General features: G+C 42.0%; 1 protein-coding gene across 1 annotated transcript in view; it reads right to left on the bottom strand.

Moving 5' to 3' along the window:
* The window catches only part of BMERB1 (bMERB domain containing 1), a 633071-nt gene that overhangs the window by 424524 nt on the left and 190115 nt on the right, over nucleotides 1–18432 (bottom strand). The gene's annotated exons all lie outside the window — the stretch shown is intronic.

Here is an 18432-nt window from a genome sequence, read left to right on the forward strand (position 1 = left end):
GTTTCCAAAGCAAGCAAAGTCCTTTCTTGTATTAACAGAGGCATGGACCCCAGAGAGAGAGATCTAATTTTGCCCCTGTATAAATCATTAGGAAAACCTCATCGGGAATATGCAGTTCAGTTTTGGGCACCAGTTCTCAAAAAGGATATCAGGGAACTGGAGAAAGTGCAGAGAAGGGCAACCAAACTGGTAAAGAGGCATGGAGGAGCTCATTATTTATGGTACCATTGTTTTAGAGTTTATGGTCACAAGTCCAACATTTAAGAAAAGTACACACATGTTCAGTCAAGGATGATCTTAATTTTTGTGTCTTAGGATGGATGTACAAAGTAGTGTCCTTTTTAGGATAGTATACAATATACAAATACATTTTATTAAATTGCTTGCATTATATTTTTGTATATCAACAACTTCAACTTTAACTCTGTAGTCATGCATAAAACGTAAGATATTAGATAAAAGACTAATATAATGACAGTATTGTCATTAATATGCTTTCTCTGTAATGAACACATCTGTCACAATCCATAGACAGATTTATTATTGGGTAGGTTTTCTCTGCATCTTCTTTCAATTGACTGTCACTAGCTGTCAATTAAAACATTGAGCTATGTAATTTTGAAGAATTTATCTTTCCCATTGGAAGCAGCTTGAATGGTGGAGATTGATAGCACATTACAATATAAGCACACTTTAGTTTCCTCTTCTTGCTCATATGTTGAGTATGTGTTTGCAGTGTGCTAATTAAAATCAGTTATTTTATGCTAGGGAGTAGCGATGAGCCGAACACCCCTCTGTTCGGTTCGCACCGGAACATCTCGAACAGGGGAAATGTTCTAGTGAACATACGAACTCCATTAAAGTCTATGGGACACAAACATGAAAAATCAAACGTCCTCATTTTAAAGGCTTAAATGCAAGTTATTTCCCCAAAAAAATGTATGGGGGACCTGGGTACTGCCCTGGGGGGACATGAATCAATGCAAAAAATGTTTTTAAAACAATCATTTTTACAAGAGAAGTGATTTTAATAATGCTTAAAGTGAAACAATAAAAATGAAAAATTCCTTTAAATATCGTGCCTGGGGGCCCCTCTTAATGTGCCTGTAAAGTGGCCCATTTGTGCGATGTTTGTAGCCAGCTGCAGCAATACTGACATTTCTAAAGGGAAAAATGTAATTTAAACTTGCTCATGGCTGTAATGTATTGTTGGCTCCCAGCAATACGGAAATAAAAATGAAAAAACGGCGTGGGCCCCCCCTCAAAATCCATATTAGACCCCTCTGGTATGGGTTTTAAGGGGAGCCCTGTGCCAAAAAAAATGGTGTGGGGTTCCCCCTAAGATCCATATCAGACCCTTATACGGGCACACAGCCTGGCTGGCCAGGATGGAGGTGGGGGGGGGGGGGCGAGCAAGCATCCCCCCCCCTCCTGAACTATACCAGGCCACATGCCCTCAACATAGGGGGTGGGTGCTTTGGGGTGGGAGGGCTCTACCCCCCACCCCAAAGCACCTTGCCCTCATGTTGATGGGGACAGGGGTCTCTTCCCGACAACTGTGGGCTGTGGTTGTGGGGATCTGTGGGGGGAGGCTTATCTGAATCTGGAAGCCCTCTTTGACAAGGGGGCCCCCAGATCCAGGCACCCCCCCATGTGAATGGATATCGGGTACATTGTACCCCTAACCATTCACCAAAAAAGTGTACAAAAAAATAAAGGCAAAAGTCAGTTTTGGAAAAGTTCTTTATTAAAAAATAAAAAAATAGTGTCCCCCGATAACCAGTCGCCCGCCTGCCCGAAAAATAGAAAAATAAATAAAAAAGAAGCTCCTGGTTCTCCGGACGCTTCCCAAGCTCTGAACTGTTTTGACAGCTCTTTTATAGGGATCTGACGTCACAAGCCGCCCCACAATGCACTGCTCAGGTGCAGTGAATAAATGACATGACGTCAGTGCCCAGAGCAGGAGGACTGTGACCTCTTAAATGCACTGGTTAGAAAGTGTGCAGTAAAGGGACATCACATATTTTTCACACTATATACAACTTCCTTCAGGGAGGACAAACCCTGTTGGGGTCGGTTCACATCTATGCAGTTTGAGATTGGTGGGTTCTACAGTGCCTTTTTGCTGTGCTTTTTTTCACACGTGTTTTTACAATGATTTTGCCGTGATTTTAGTTTTGAGTTTTTTAGTCAATTTGTTGTTGGGCAGATAAAGAAAGCGCAAATCATGGCAAAAACACACTACATACTTTTCAGCAGCTTCTCCACTGAAGTTTTTGGAACCAAAAAAAGCAAAAAAAGTACCATTTTGCATTTAAAAAAGTCCCTGAGGCTCCATTCATTCACACCTGAGCGTAACAATTTATTGGCATTTTTTTCAGGGGTTTTTGCAGCTTTTTACAATCGTTTTTAATCTTTTCTGGACCGGAAAATTTTCCCCCTTAATGACCAGGCCATTTTTTGTGATTCAGCACTGCGTTACTTTATTGAACAATTGCACAATCATGTGATGCTGTACCCAAATAAAATGTATGTCTTTTTTGCCCACAAATAGAGCTTTCTTTTGGTGGTATTTTATCACCTGTGTGATTTTTATTTTTTGCGCTATAAAGAAATAAAGAGCAACAATTCTGAAAAAAAAAAACAACAATATTTTTTACTTTCTGCTATGTAACATTCCCCCAAAAAATTTTAAAAATCAAATTTTCTTTTCGTACATCACGGGACACAGAGCCATAAATCACAACATATGGGTTATATAGATACCTACAGGTGAAGGACACTGGCAACCAATCACAAAGGATGACCCCCTATATAACCCCTCTTACACAGGAAGTACCTCAGTTTTTTTTGCCAACAGTGTCTAAAGGTGATGGTCTCTCCACATTTTCTTCAAGGAAGAAAGAATGCTATATACCCCAATCAAAGATCACTGAATCTAGGGGGTTAGCTGTCGGATCCATCAAAAAAAGTCAGTGGACTAAAAAGATGGCACCTGAGCCTTGGGAAGCAGATATGAGGTTTTGCCTGTAATGCTGTCCTTTTTAGGTGCTGGACCCTGGGATCCAGATCCTTGGAATACCAAACTTCAAAGCCGTTCTGTGCAGGGCACTCTATAGGTCCAAGGCCGTGGCCCCTCTAAAACAAGGGGACCCAGTCCTTGAATGTTGCCAAGACAAAGCTCGCCGTGATGGGTGAAGATTGGATTCCGGTTTCAAACAGAATCCTGCGGGAGGACCGGTAAGTCCATTTTAAAATATTTACACATACAACAAATGTAAATATTTTATGCACTGTTCCCTTAAAAAATAACAGAGACTGAGTGCCCTGTGAGTCTCTGCATGAGACAATGGATGTTAAGCTATGCAAAATACATATTGTTAAAAGCTCTGTCCTTTCTTCAGGTATTAAATGTGCCAATTGTATCAATTGTGATTATATGAGCTTGTGCAGTTGTGGGGTTGATGCAAAGTTTGTTTAAACATTATTTCTTTGCTTACTGTTTGACACACTGTTTTTACTCTGGGCTGATCAACTGAAAGGTATCAGCTGTGACAAACAAGATTCAGCCTATGCTGCTCTTACCCAATGTTGCTGTTTTCGCCTTGGCACATAAGTGCCCGCGTGTTCGTCTCCTCCCTCGGTAGCGTGTTGGTGGTTAGTGGAAAAGGCCCATTCGCACACGCAAATATTTTCCTTTTAAAACAGGCATACGCCGCATAGAGGGTGTGTTTGAACGCAATTGGCGTGCACGTGGATGCCACATAGCACGCCTCACATGTGCAATGCAGCATAAATAGCCACAATTTATAAGAAACTGTTTCCAACGCGCTAGCCTCTGTCAGAGGCTGAAGGGGACACAGAGCAGCAGCAGCTAGGTTACGTAAGTCACTGTGGGTGTATGTTATTGGCACAAACAGGTCCTGTATCTTGGGATAATCAGTGCTGTGTGTGCTGTGTGTGATAAGCTGTATAAGCTTGGCACAAGCCTTGAGTACACTGAAGTTAGTACCTCAGGTTTGTCTTGCTATAAAGCAATGTCTGCCCAAAAGAGGGCTGGGGGGGGCACAGTTGGAAGGGGCATTGTGATGCAACCACCAGGCCTTGAAGGTCCTAGCTATGCTTCCTCTGTGTCTACTCCCCCCGAAGAGTCAGAGAGGCGACTAGCCAATCTGAGCCATTACGGTTGTCAGGCATAGTAGCTACTCCAGTTGCTTCGGCATTAGCCAGCCTTGAGGGTAAGATTGCTGGCATGATTGCAGCATCTCAACGAGGGAGGAAACGTGATAGATCCCCTCCCCCTGAATCAGTTCAGGATTGGACAGAGGATGTGGAAGAAGTAGCTGTCGATGACGCTATGGAAGGTCAAGCTGGGGTTTCCACTTCTGAGAAGTCAGGGTCAGAGAAGTCTCTATCAGCCTCTCAAACTCAGAGATTGTTAGTTCAGTATCTTACTGAAATGGTTCAATCTGGATACAAATGTAATACCTTAGAGAAGGCTGAAATCTCTTTTTCCTCTCTAGGCTCATTGCGCCCTCCTCATAGTCCTCGGATGTTTCACATACATCTACTCTTGGAGCAAGAAATGTATAATGATTGGGATCATCCTGATAGGATTTTTGTTCCTCCTAAAAGGTTTTCACTATTGTATCCTATGGAGGAAATGTTTACTAAGAAAGGGAATATACCCACTGTGGATGCTGCCATTTCTTTGGTTAACATGAATTTAACCTGCCCTATGGATAATGCTTAGGTTTTTAAAGATCCAGCAGATAAAAAGTTGGAATCTTTATGGAAAGCCTCCTTTGCCGTTGCAGGATCTCTATACAATCAGCAGTAGAGACCATAGGAGTTTGTCAGTCTTTAAAAGGCCGTATGAAGCGAGTGGCCAAAACAGTTCCTTCTCAAGAAGAGTCTGTGGAAAATCTGTCAGATCTGCCTTGCACTTTATGTTTCGCAGTGGATGCTCTTACGGACTTCATAAGGCAAATGTCATGGTTTACTCTGATGATTCTTTGGTTAAAGAGCTGGTCTGCGGAATTGCCATGTTAAAAATGGCTGGCTGGCTTCCCTTTTCAGGTAGAACGCCTTTTTGGTGACAATCTGGATAAGTATATCCAAAAGATATCGGGGGAGGGGGGGGGGGAGTACTTTGCTACCTGTAAAAAGGAAGAGCAAGTGTCCTTCTTTTAGGATCCCCAGCATCTAAACACTACCAGTGCTTCTAATTCCAGACAGTGGTGATGGCCTCAGCCATCGAGGTCCGAAACAAAGCCTTCAGGGCAGGTTTAGAAAAAGCCCTGGGCCCAGAGATCAGCCAAGTCTTCCTCTAAGCCTACTCTGTGGAGGGGTGCCCCCACTCACTTGGGTGGGGGGAACGCTGCTTCCATTTACGAAGGTTTGTGTGGAAACTATCCAAGACAACTGGGTTATCTCCACCATCTCAAAGGGGTAAAAATTGGAATTTCGGGTGTTCACGCATCTTTGGTTTATAAAGTCAAGTATACCGACAGATCTCCTAAAAAGATGATCTCTTTTTCTGGCGTTGGACCAGCTGAGGACCCAAAGATAGATAACAGAGGTTCCGGAGAACGAAAAGTTCAGGGGTTTTAACTCAAACTTGTTCATAATCCCCAAACCAAGCAGGAATGTGAGACCTATTCTGGATCTCAAAGCTCTAAACCAGTTTCCAAAGGTTCATACTTTCCATATGGAGTCAGTTCATTCAGTCAAAGCCTCTCTGCAGGGAGAGGAATTTCTAGCATCTACAGAAATCAAGGATGCAAATCTGCAGGTGTCTATATTCCAGGCTCATCAAAGGTTTCTACGCTATGCAATAGAAAACTGTCATTTTCAGTTTGTGGCCCTGCCCTTCGGTTAAGCCAAGGCTCCAAGAGCATTCTTAAGATCCTAGCTCCTGTTCTAAGGTCCAGAGGGATATTTGTAATAGAATATGTGGACGATGTATTAATTATAGATCAATCGGCTTCAGCTCTAAGCCTAATGTCCTCCAGACAGTACAGTTCCTAGAATATCTGGGTTGGATACTGAACTTGGCAAAGTCAGCATTACAGCCAGTCCAGTGTCTGGAATATCTGGGTCTTCTTGTGGACACAGTACAGGCAAAGATATTCTTGGCAACAAGAAAGGTCACAGACCTGAAGGATCTGTTTCGGTACATAGTAAGGCTGAGATATCCTTCTGTACGTCAGCCCAGAAAAGGGTGGATATCATCCTGTCCTGGTCAGAGAAGTTTGTGCCATGACTGACCGCAGTTTTATTCCAGGAATAGAGAACTGGCAGGTGGATTTTCTGAGCCGTCAACAGATGTTTCCGGGGGAATGGTCCTTACATCCTGAGATTTTTCAATCAATCTGCCTACGCGGGGGGTCCCAGACGTAGATCTGTTGGCATCCAGGTTCAACTACAAGTTGAAGAGATTTGTGTCCCTGACCAGGGATCCACTCGCAGTCGGATTGGATGCTTTAGTGACTCCTTGGAAGGAGTATTCTGATTTATGCCTTTCTCTGGTGTAGCTGTTACCGCGTCTGTTGTGCAGGCTTCGGCTACAGGAGAAACCAGTAATCCTGGTAGCCCTGGCATCGCCGTGGAGGGTTTGGGATGCACAAATCCAAAGGTTGGCAGTGACAAGGCCTTGGGCCCTTCCACTGCATCTGGACCTACTCTCTCAAGGTCCGATATTCCATCCTGCTGTACAGTCTCTAATCTTGAAGGAGTGGGGTGTATCTGGCCCTGCAGTTTATACCCTGATAAATGCTAGGAAACCAGTCTCTAGAATTATTTATTACAGGGTCTGGAAATCCTACATTACCTGGTGTGAAGCCAGGAAATGGCATCCCCACAAGTATGTCATCGAGAGATTTCTAGCTTTCCTTCAAGCAGGGGTAGATATGAAATTATCATTGAGCACTATTAAGGGGCAAATTTCAGCCTTTTCGGTTTTCTTACATAGTTACATAGTAGGTGAGGTTGAATAAAGACAATAGTCCATCCAGTTCAACCTGTGTAGGTGTGTGTGGCTGTAATCATCTCACATACCCCTGAATGTTCTGATCCTTGAGATGTAAGTCTAAGAGTCTTTTGAAAGCCACCATACTACCTGCAGAAACCACCTCTTGTGGTAGACAATTCCACAATCTTGTAGCCCTAACAGTAAAGAACCCCCCACGTTGCCTGAGGTTAAAACACTTCTCCTCTAATCGCATTGTATGCCCTCGAGTCCTCATGCAATCCCCTTGAATGAACAGCTTTTTTTCTAAGCTGGGATCCCCATTAAGATATTTATAAATTGCTATCATGTCCCCCTCAGACGTCTCTTCTCCAGGGAGAATAAATCGAGCAATTGCAGACGCTCTTCATAGTCAAGGTCCTCCAATCCCCTAATTAGTTTAGTTGCCCTTCTCTGGACTCTCTCCAGCTCCAACACATCCCTCCTGAGGACTGGCGACCAGAACTGGACAGAATACTCCAGATGCGGTTGGACCAGAGTTTTATAAAGTGGAAGGATTATAGTCTTATCTCTGGAATACATCCCTTTCTTTATGCATGCTAATATTCTGCTGGCCTTGGCAGCTGCCGCTTGACATTGCATGCTGTTGCCTAATCTATCATCAACCAAGACTCCCAGATCCTTCTCCGTTTTTGATACCCCCAAGGGTTCCCCTCCTAACGTGTATTGTGTTTTTATGTTTTTAGTCCCCAAGTGCAAAACCTTACACTTCTCCACGTTAAACCTCATTTGCCATGTCATTGCCCACTCTGTTATTTTGTCCAGGTCATTCTGTAGGATATCTGCTTCATGCTGTGCAGTTATTGCCCTGGCCAATTTTGTGTCATCTGCAAAAACTGATAACGCACTACTAATCCCGTCCTCAATGTTGTTTATGAATAAATTGAACAAGGTTGGTCCCAGGACTGAGCCCTGGGGCACCCCGCTTACAACCTAAGACCAGTCTGAGTATGCGCTGTTTATTACCACCCTTTGGACACGCCCTTTAAGCCAATTCCGTATCCAAGAGCAAACCCTGCTGTCGATACCTGCAGACCTTATTTTATAAATTAAGGACCATTTTTTCCTTTAAATTTGGTGCTGGCAGTTTTACAAAAACAGCCTTTTGTGCCCATGGGGGAGGTTCCCCTGGTTCTTCTGACCAAGAAGGTCTTTTTGATTGCGATAACTTCGGCTAGAAGGGTATCGGAACTAGCAGCTCTTTCTTGTAAAGAGCCATTCTTGATTTTTCATCAAGATCGGGTGATTCTACGTCCACACCCAGGTTTTTTGCCCAAGGGGGTGTCCGCCTTTCATTTGAATCAGGACATTATACTACCTTCATTTTTTCCAGATCCTCACTCAGAGGAGGAAAAGTTATTGCATTGTCTTGATGTAATGCGTGCACTTAAGTTTTACTTGGAGAGATCAGCTCGGATTCGTAAGACCGAGAGCTTGTTGGTGATGCCGCAAGGGCCCAGGAAGGATTTGGCAGCATCTAAGTCTACGATTTCTCTTTGGATTCGCCAGGTTATTACCCAGGCATATATTTTAGAAGGGAAGGTTCCACTTTTTCCTGTAAAGGCACATTCTACCAGAGGAGTAGGTGCCTCTTGGGCACTTTGCCATCAAGCCTCTATGGCTCAGATTTGCAAGGCTGTGACCTGGTCGTTGGTGCATATATTCACTCGTTTCTATCGAGTGGATGTTGGGACCCAGGACAAATCTGCATTTGGCCCCAGTGTTCTGCAGGCAGTGGGGTAATCCTTTCTGTGGTCTGATGGCAGTACTTTTTGGTGTCCCCCTCCCCTCCGATGCATTGCTTTGGGACATCCCATATGTTATGATCTATGGCTCATGTTTCCCATGATATACGTAAAGAAAAATTGATTTTTAATATATACGTACCTGTAAAATCCATTTCCTCTTCTATGGGGCCTTTATTGCTTGCTACAAAATGAAGGTACTTCCTGTGTGAGAGGGGTTATATAGGGGGACATCCTTTCTAATTGATTGCCAGTTTTCCCTGTAGGTGGCTATATAACCCACATGTTATGGTTTATTGCTCTGTGTCCCGTGATGAACTTCAAGAAATGGATTTTACAGGTAAGGATGTATTAAAAATCAATTTTTTTCATAATTTTAGGCCAATTTATATTCTGCTACATATTTTTGGTAAAAAAAAAATCCCAATAAGCGTATATTGATTGGTTTGCGTAAAGGTTACCACGTCTACAAACTAGGGGAAAGATTTATGTCATTTTTAATTATTTATTTTTTTACTAGTAATGGCGGCGATCAGCGATTTTTTGCGGGACTGCGACATTGCGGTGGACAGATCAAACCCCTAACTGACATTTTTGACACTTTTGGGGGGCCATTACTACAGTAATGAGTTCGAAAAATATGCACTGTTACTGTAATATTGACCTTGGCAGGGAAGGGGTTAACCCATGGGCGATCAAAGGGTTAAATGTGAGCCTAGGGGGTGTTTTCTAACTGTGGGGGGATAGGCTTGTGAAATCAATGCAGAGATCTGTGTTCCTAAATAGAAGGAACACAGGAGCTCTGTGTTGATAGCTTAGAGAACAACGGTCTGCTGTGTTTACAACAGCAGACCACCGTTCTCTCTTCATGGGGAGCGATCGTGGGTGGCCGGTGGAAATCGGGCCGCTGGCCCCATGGATTTGCTTCCCCGCTGGCGAGTGGGTGCACGCGCCCCCAGGATCGCTCCTACGAACTGCCATACAGGTATGGCGATTTGCGGGAACCTGCCGACCTGCCGTATAACTGACTGGTCGGCAAGTGGTTAAAGCATTTTAGAAGTGTATTACAAGCACTAGGGGAAGAGAGGGAGAGGAGATTAGGGGTGGAGAGCTGCTGTTAGAGCAGAAAACAAGCAAACAAAATGTGTAAAACGCTCAGCTTAGGCCTTTCTATTGAAGTCTGTGGGGCCAAAAACGCTTGTAATCTGAAGTGTGAATGGGGTCTGACCCTTACCAGAAATGCAGTGCCTGAAAAAAGCATAGATGTGAATGTGTTCAGTAAACCATGTTACATGGACTGTAGTGCATTTCTGAAAAAAGCACCAAAAAAGGTGTTAACCAGGTGTTAACCAGGCCTTACAGGCCAGAATAGAGATAGTAGATTTTGCCCTCTACTATAACTGTGCAATTTGCAGACAAGCCACAGTTGGAAAGAACCAAAATGGTGGAAAGAAATAGAAATACTCTTCCTATATATAGTGCCTTGCAAAAGTATTCGGCCCCCTTGAACTTTGCGACCTTTTGCCACATTTCAGGCTTCAAACATAAAGATATTAAACTGTAATTTTTTGTGAAGAATCAACAACAAGTGGGACACAATCATGAAGTGGAACGAAATTTATTGGATATTTCAAACTTTGTTAACAAATAAAAAACTGAAAAATTGGATGTGCAAAATTATTCAGCCGCTTTACTTTCAGTGCAGAAAACTCTCTCCAGAAGTTCAGTGAGGATCTCTGAATGATTCAATGTTGACCTAAATGACTAATGATGATAAATAGAATCCACCTGTGTGTAATCAAGTCTCCGTATAAATGCACCTGCACTGTGATAGTCTCAGAGGTCCGTTTAAAGCGCAGAGAGCATCATGAAGAACAAGGAACACACCAGGCAGGTCCGAGATACTGTTGTGGAGAAGTTTAAAGCTGGATTTGGATACAAAAAGATTTCCCAAGCTTTAAACATCCCAAGGAGCACTGTGCAAGCGATAATATTGAAATGTAAGGAGTATCAGACCACTGCAAATCTACGAAGACCTGGCCGTCCCTCTAAACTTTCAGCTCATACAAGGAGAAGACTGATCAGAGATGCAGCCAAGAGGCCCATGATCACTCTGGATGAACTGCAGAGATCTACAGCTGAGGTGGGAGACTCTGTCCATAGGACAACAATCAGTCGTATACTGCACAAATCTGGCCTTTATGGAAGAGTGGCAAGAAGAAAGCCATTTCTTAAAGATATCCATAAAAAGTGGTGTTTAAAGTTTGCCACAAGCCACCTGGGAGACACACCAAACATGTGGACGATGGTGCTCTGCTCAGATGAAACCAAAATCGAGCAACACAGCTCATCACCCTGAACACACCATCCCCACTGTCAAACATGATGGTGGCAGCATCTTGGTTTGGGCCTGCTTTTCTTCAGCAGGGACAGGGAAGATGGAGAAAATTGAGGGGAAGATGTATGGAGCCAAATACAGTACCATTCTGGAAGAAAACCTGATGGAGTCTTCAAAAGACCTGAGACTGGGATGGAGATTTGTCTTCCAACAAGACAATGATCCAAAACATAAAGCAAAATCTACAATGGAATGGTTCACAAATAAACATATCCAGGTTTTAGAATGGCCAAGTCAAAGTCCAGACCTGAATCCAATCGAGAATCTGTGGAAAGAACTGAAAACTGCTGTTCACAAACGCTCTCTATCCAACATCACTGAGCTCGAGCTGTTTTGCAAGGAGGAATGGGCAAAAAATTCAGTCTCTCCATGTGCAAAACTGATAGCGACATACCCCAAGCGACTTACAGCTGTAATCGCAGCAAATGGTGGTGCTACAAAGTATTAACTTAAGGGGGCTGAATAATTTTGCATGCCCAATTTTTCAGTTTTTTATTTGTTAAAAAATTTGAAATATCCAATAAATTCCATTCCACTTCATGATTGTGTCCCACTTGTTGAATTTTTACAAAAAATTAGTTTTATATCTTTATGTTTGAAGCCTGAAATGTGGCAAAAGGTCGCAAAGTTCAAGAGGGCCGAATACTTTCGCAAGGCACTGTATATATATATATATATATATATATATAGATATATTTATGATCTGAATCTCACTGTCATTCTGTGTTTTGTTCATTTTGATAATTTAATTTATGCAGGTACTTTATACTTCCAGTTTTTGTATAGACTGCATGCAAACCATAAGTCATTCGATCCAATTTATACTGACATTCCTATTATATTTGCTGCTATCTTTGGAAACTTTTTTCCTTCTTTCAACACAGTATCTCACAGAAGTAAGTACACCCCTCACATTTTTGTAAATATTTTATTCTATCTTTTCATGTGACAACACTGAAGAAATTACACTTTGCTACAATGTAAAGCAGTGAGTGTACAGCTTTTATAACAGTGTACATTTGCTGTCCCCTCAAAATAACTCAACACACAGCCATTAATGTCTAAACCATGGACAACAAAAAATGAGTACTCCCCTAAGCCGAAATGTCCAAATTGGGCCCATTTAGCCAAGTTCCCTCCCTGGTGTCATGTGACTCATTAATGTTACAAGGTTTCAGGTGTAAATAGGGGAGCAAGTGTGTTAAATTAGGTGTTATCGCTCTTACTCTCTCATCCTGGTCACTGGAAGTTCAACATGGCACCTCATGGCAAGGAACTCTCTGGGGATCTGAAAAAAATAATTGTTGCTCTACATAAAAATGGCCTAGGCTATATGAAGATTCCCAAGATCCTGAAATTGAGCTGCAGCATGGTGGCCAAGACCATGCAGCGGTTTAACAGGACAGGTTCCACTCAGAACAGGCCTCGCCATGGTCGAACAAAGAGGTTGAGTGCACGTGCTCAGCGTCATATGCAGAGGTTGTCTTTGGCAAATAGATGTATGAGTGCTGCCAGCATTGCTGCAGAGGTTGAAGGGGTTGGAGGGTCAGCCTGTCAGTGCTCAGACCATACGCCGCACACTGCATCAAATTGGTCTGCATTCAGATGGAAGCCTCTTCTAAAGATAATGCACAAGAAAGCCCGCAAACAGTTTGTTGAAGACAAGTAGACTAAGGACATGGATCACTGGAACTATGTCCTGTGGTCTGATGAGACCAAGATAAATGTATTTGGTTCAGATGGTGTCAAGCATGTGTGGCGGCAACCAGATGAGGAGTACAAAGACAAGTGTGTCTTGCCTACAGTCAAGCATTGTGGTGGGAGTGTCATGGTCTGGGGCTGCATTAGTGCTGCCAGCACTGGGGAGCTACAGTTCATGGAGGGAACCATGAATACCAACATGTACTATGAAATACTGAAGCAGAGCATGATCCCCTCCCTTTGGAGACTGAGCCGCAGTGCAGTATTTCAACATGATAACGACCCCAAACACAACTCCAAGACGACCACTGCCTTGCTAAATAAGCTGAGGGTAAAAGTGATGGACTGGCCAAGCATGTCTCCAGACCTAAACCCTATTGAGCATCTGCAGGGCATCTTCAAATGGAAGGTGGAGGAGCGCATGGTCTCTAACATTCACCTTCAGTGGCAACCTGTGAAGCTCAGGTAAACTCCATGCCCAAGATTGTTAAAGAGGTTGTAAACCCGTACAACCTTTTTTTTTTTTGGCAACCTGTAAGAGAAACACATAATGAGCTAGTATGCATCGCACCTTAGAACGAGCCCCCCGTCGTGCCGTCCACTCACCTGTATGACGGGCGACATGTCCAGTCGCCCGTCTTCCGGGATCGCGGTATCCGGCCATCTGATTGGCCGGAGCCGCGGTGATGTCACTCCCGCGCACGAGCGCGGGAGCCGACAGTCACGGCATGGGTCTCTGAAGAAACGGCACCAGTGATCGGCGGGGGAGAGGGAGAAAGTCAGACGGCTTGTGTAAACAAGCTGCCTGTCATTCTCCCCTGTGTATGAAGGATGATCATACGGTTCTACTATGTAGAACCGTTGATCACTCTTCATACATCTGAAGCCACAGCCAATCACAGTAGAAAGCACGCCCCTAAGGACACACATAGCCCCTCCCTTTCAAAAAAAGTTAACCCCTTCACTGCCAGTGTATTTTTACAGTAACAGTGCATATGTATAGCACTGATTACTGTAGAAATGTCACTGGTAACCCCAAAAGTGGCAAAAATGTCAGTCAAGGGTCCGATCTGTCCGCCGCAATGTCGCAGTACCGCAAAAAAAATTGCAGATCGCCGCCATTACACGTTAAAAAAAAACAACAAAAATGACAAAAATCTTTCCCTTTGTTAGTAAACGCGATAACTTTTGCGCAAACCAATCAAAATACGCTTTTTACGATTTTTTTTACCAAACATAGGTAGCATAAAACAAATTGGCTGAAAATGTTAAAAAATTTTGATTTTTACATTTTTTTGGGGGGGAATTTCATATAAAAAAATGTGAAAAATATTGCTATTTTTGCAAAATTTACGCTCTTTTTTTGTTTATAGCGCGTGATCAAAAAATCGCACAGGTGATCAAATACCACCAAAAGAAAGCTCTGTTTGTGGGGAAAAAAAGGACGCCAAATTCGTTTAGATACAGCGTCGCACGACCGCGCAATTGTCTGTTAAATTCACGCAGTGCCGAATCGCAAAATAACCCCTGGTCAGGAAGGGGGTAAAATCTTCCGGGGCTTAAGTGGTTAAAATATTTACAAAAATGTGAGGGGTGTGCTCACTTTTGTGAGATATATATATACACACAGTATATATAGATGCTACATCTGCATCGCTCACACACTTCTGCTATATTTATTGGGCTTTAAATAGCCATATAGTTTATTGTATAACTAAATATCTGCAATATTTTCACAGTTATCCAAAGACTTACCCCCTTCTTCTGAAGCATTTAAAAAAATATAGTACTTTCACTTGCTCTAACAACTTGGGGCATGCATAATCTCATATCATCTTTTGATATCATGTTATATTATACACCATGTATGGTACTGATGATCTGGACTCTGATTAGTCGGGACACTAGTTTTAAGATAACTTCTTTACAGAACAGAAATGTGTCTGCATTCCCAAGAACAAAGGATGGGAGAAAACTAGCAAAAACTACTAACCTCCAATAGGAATGCTGCTAATGTTTATGAACCATGTGACTTGAGCTGCTCCAATTTAGATTTTGGGGAGAACTTAAATTGCAATACACCTAAACCATGGGATTAACATTGATTTGAAATAATTTCCTCATTTTTAAATGGCAATTGCTCATTCCCTTGCAATATTCCAACTTGCTTTAAAAACAGATAACTACTATGTTTCATACAATCAGATAAAAATAGTAATTTTCTCAATTAATTTAAAATGCTTAGCTTTAATCTTTTTTATGTATAATGTTTCTTTATAAGGGACCCACTCCTGTGTTCTGCATAGACACTATTCTCTGGACTTTTGATGATCATCTCTTAATAGATATGTGGGAAGATAGCCAAGAAATTAGGATTATATAAAATTGGATGTGCAGGATAATAAACATAATTACATTTTGTTATGATGAGTGGCACTGAGGTTTGCCAAGTATAAAGAAATCAGAAGTTGAAAAAACAGAAATTTTAGTCATATTAGATAACAGTATTCGCTTCCCGGCTTTTGGTGATTTGTATGTGGTTGAAAATTGTACAAAGTCATATCCTATTTTTGCAGTTCATTGATTTTAAGTTTATATTCCATCTATAACTTACTGTATATAGAAAGGATGATATAGTTTGCATCAAAATTTGTCAGTTAACTAAAACAACATTATCAAATAGCTTCAGCAAAAATTTACGAATAGGTTTTCACTGAGCAATTAAACTACTGGGCAGCTACTTGTAATAAATCTTCTTGTGTCGACTTTTAAAACATTCCATATGAAAATTCTATTGATTCCAGGTCTAGAAAACTAGATAAATGTCTTGAACATGAATCTCTCTTTTAGCATGAAATAGGCATATGAAACATCTAAACGTACACTTGTCACCTACACACAAATGTACAGGCCCAGCTAATAGCAAAACAAAAGTGGTTATGTATGCTGTCAACTCTTCTGAGGATAGTAAGAATCCAAGCTGGACATTTTATTACTTCCCTGTAAGGCCCCTTTCACAATAGCCGGCTGATATGTTCCACCTGTCAGTTTTTCAGATGGACCCGTTCGTAACCTCTATGCTCCTCTATGGGACAGCGGGTGTCAATGGAGATATGTCTGTTGACACCTGCCGATATCCGATCCTATCCGCTAAAAACAGACGGAAGGGGATCTGTTCCCCATCCATCTGGTGGACTGGATAGGATAGCAGTTGGGTGTAAATGAACAGACTGTGCATTTACATCCAACCACCCATAGAGGAGAGCGGGCTGTGTCTTTGTTCGCTCTGCACAAGTGGATTGGACACAGACCAGCCATTTTCCCACTCAGCGGGGAATTAGTTGGACAGATTCCCAATTGGGTAGGGAGACTCCAACCGAGCCCTCCCAGTGTGGAAGGGCCCTTAGTGTCACTGCTGCTAGTAGGGACTACTGTGCAAGTTCTAGATTTACAAATAATATCCACAATGAAATTCTCCAAGTGACTGAAAATTAATGTCATTTTAGTCAATGTAGTATAATCACTTCATAAATAAAAAGCTAATTAATTGCTCCCCATGCACTGTTTTTTTCTTTTTTTTTACAAACTGATACTCTTTAACCTTTTTTATTTGTATAAAGATTTGTAGTTTTGTACAGAAAACAGAAAAGGCGCTGAGGAACTGTCCCTGCTGACAGAATAATTGTCAGCTTCTGGCGGGACGCTGCTATCCCAAACTCAGTACCAATCAGAAAACCACCAACGACTAATGGGAATAAAAGCGCTTGTCCTGTAGCAAAATAACAAGTTGTTCCAGATTAAAATGAAGAATGTCAAGGAGAAGGATACAGGAAAAGAGTATGGATATCAGAACCTATTTTGACAATCGGGTGGGCGTTTTTCAGTGTAAAAAGAGAGGTTGTCTCATCTGTCAATTCCCCATGGCCAGGATTCCTTCTGTGACAATTCTTGGAATTTGTTTTCCATCAATCAGTTCATTACTTGATCCAACCAGTTTGTCATCTACGTCCTGCAGTGTCCCTGCAATCTCCTATATGTGGGTTGCCCCATTCGGCAATTCTGTACTCAGATTGGTGAACACCCCAGGCTCATCAAGAAAGGGAAAGATCTACATAGGGTCCCCCACCATTTTTCAACCCATCATGGCAAGAACATCAGAGACTTATCTATTTTAGCTATTGAGTATATACCCCGGGGGTCTCTGACGGACGGTGAACAAATTTCCTTTCTGTGCAATAGAGACACTTTTGGGAGTTAGGGGTATGGGGGGGGGGGGCTGTAGGGGGGGAAGAAAGATAAGGAGAAAGAAAGATGGGGAAAAGGAGGAAAAAAAAATTGTCAATTTTCTGGAGTCTCGTACACGTCTGGGAGAGTATGGTATAGGAAATATCATTCCGCAAAGTTAACAAGATTTATACAAAAAAGGTGATTTGTGGACCTCACTTGTAGTGGGTCCTGATATTAAAAAGGTGAGAGTACATCTTTAATGAAGGGAGATTGGCTGTAAAATGGGGTAGAGTTTACATGGAGATTCATGAATAATGTTTTGATTGAAATAATTGGATGGAGAAAAGTATTTTGAGATATTTGTATCACAGCGAGGACTAAGCCCCCATTCACATTGGAGCGATTTGTCAGTCAAATTGCATGACAAGTTGAAGCCTTTCGCTGGCAATAGCACCGCTCATATAGGTGCAACACTGACTTTGCGGTGCTGCACCAATTTGCAAAAGTAGATCCAGCACTACTCTGGCCGATTTCAGGTGTGACTTCAATAGACATCTGTGCATGAAGCAGCACAGATGTCTTTTTTAAGATGCACCTAAAGTCGCTCTGACATGCAGCTTTAAAATCTTGCAATTTTAGATGAAGTTGCACTATTTCAAAGCAGCATTAATGTGAACGAGGGCTAAATAATATAACTAAAATATTTCAACATAGGATGGAGTATTAACCCAAAAGCAACTGAATTCAGCATTATGACATTTTTTTTAATATTTAGCATGGGGATATATTATAATTTACTTGAAGGATAACAGTATGCCAGTAAAGTCATGAGACAAATATAGAGGCTGCCATTGCTGGTTTTCTTCTGAATATGCTAAATGCCTGATATGATCTAGCTTTAGTACTTCTGACTTGCAGCATACATTTAGCAAATGAAAGTCAGAGGAAAATCAGAATCTAGCAAGCATAAACAGAGCACTAGGAGAAGAATTAGATTAAGAAAATATTTTTTTAAAAGCTTTTAAAACATAGTACTGAAGGACCCCCTCCCCATATAATGTATATACAATAATAATATTGTAAAATAAAAATACCAAGCAAATTACCCTTTTTTGAGCTTTTTCTTGAAGGCTAAAAAGTGATATGGTCCAGAAATATTTAGCTAGAATAAGGGTGGATAAAGCACCTGGACCAGATGGCATCCACCCACGCATCCTAAAAGAATTGGGCACTGTAATTTCAAAGCCTTTGTTTCTAATTTTTAGAGACTCGTTAAGGACTGGAATAGTACCACTGGATTGGCGTAGGGCCAATATGGTGCCTATATTTAA

The sequence above is a fragment of the Pelophylax lessonae genome, assembly GCF_965119305.1.
Source record: "Pelophylax lessonae genome assembly, chromosome: 6".
In the NCBI taxonomy this organism is placed as follows: domain Eukaryota; kingdom Metazoa; phylum Chordata; class Amphibia; order Anura; family Ranidae; genus Pelophylax; species Pelophylax lessonae.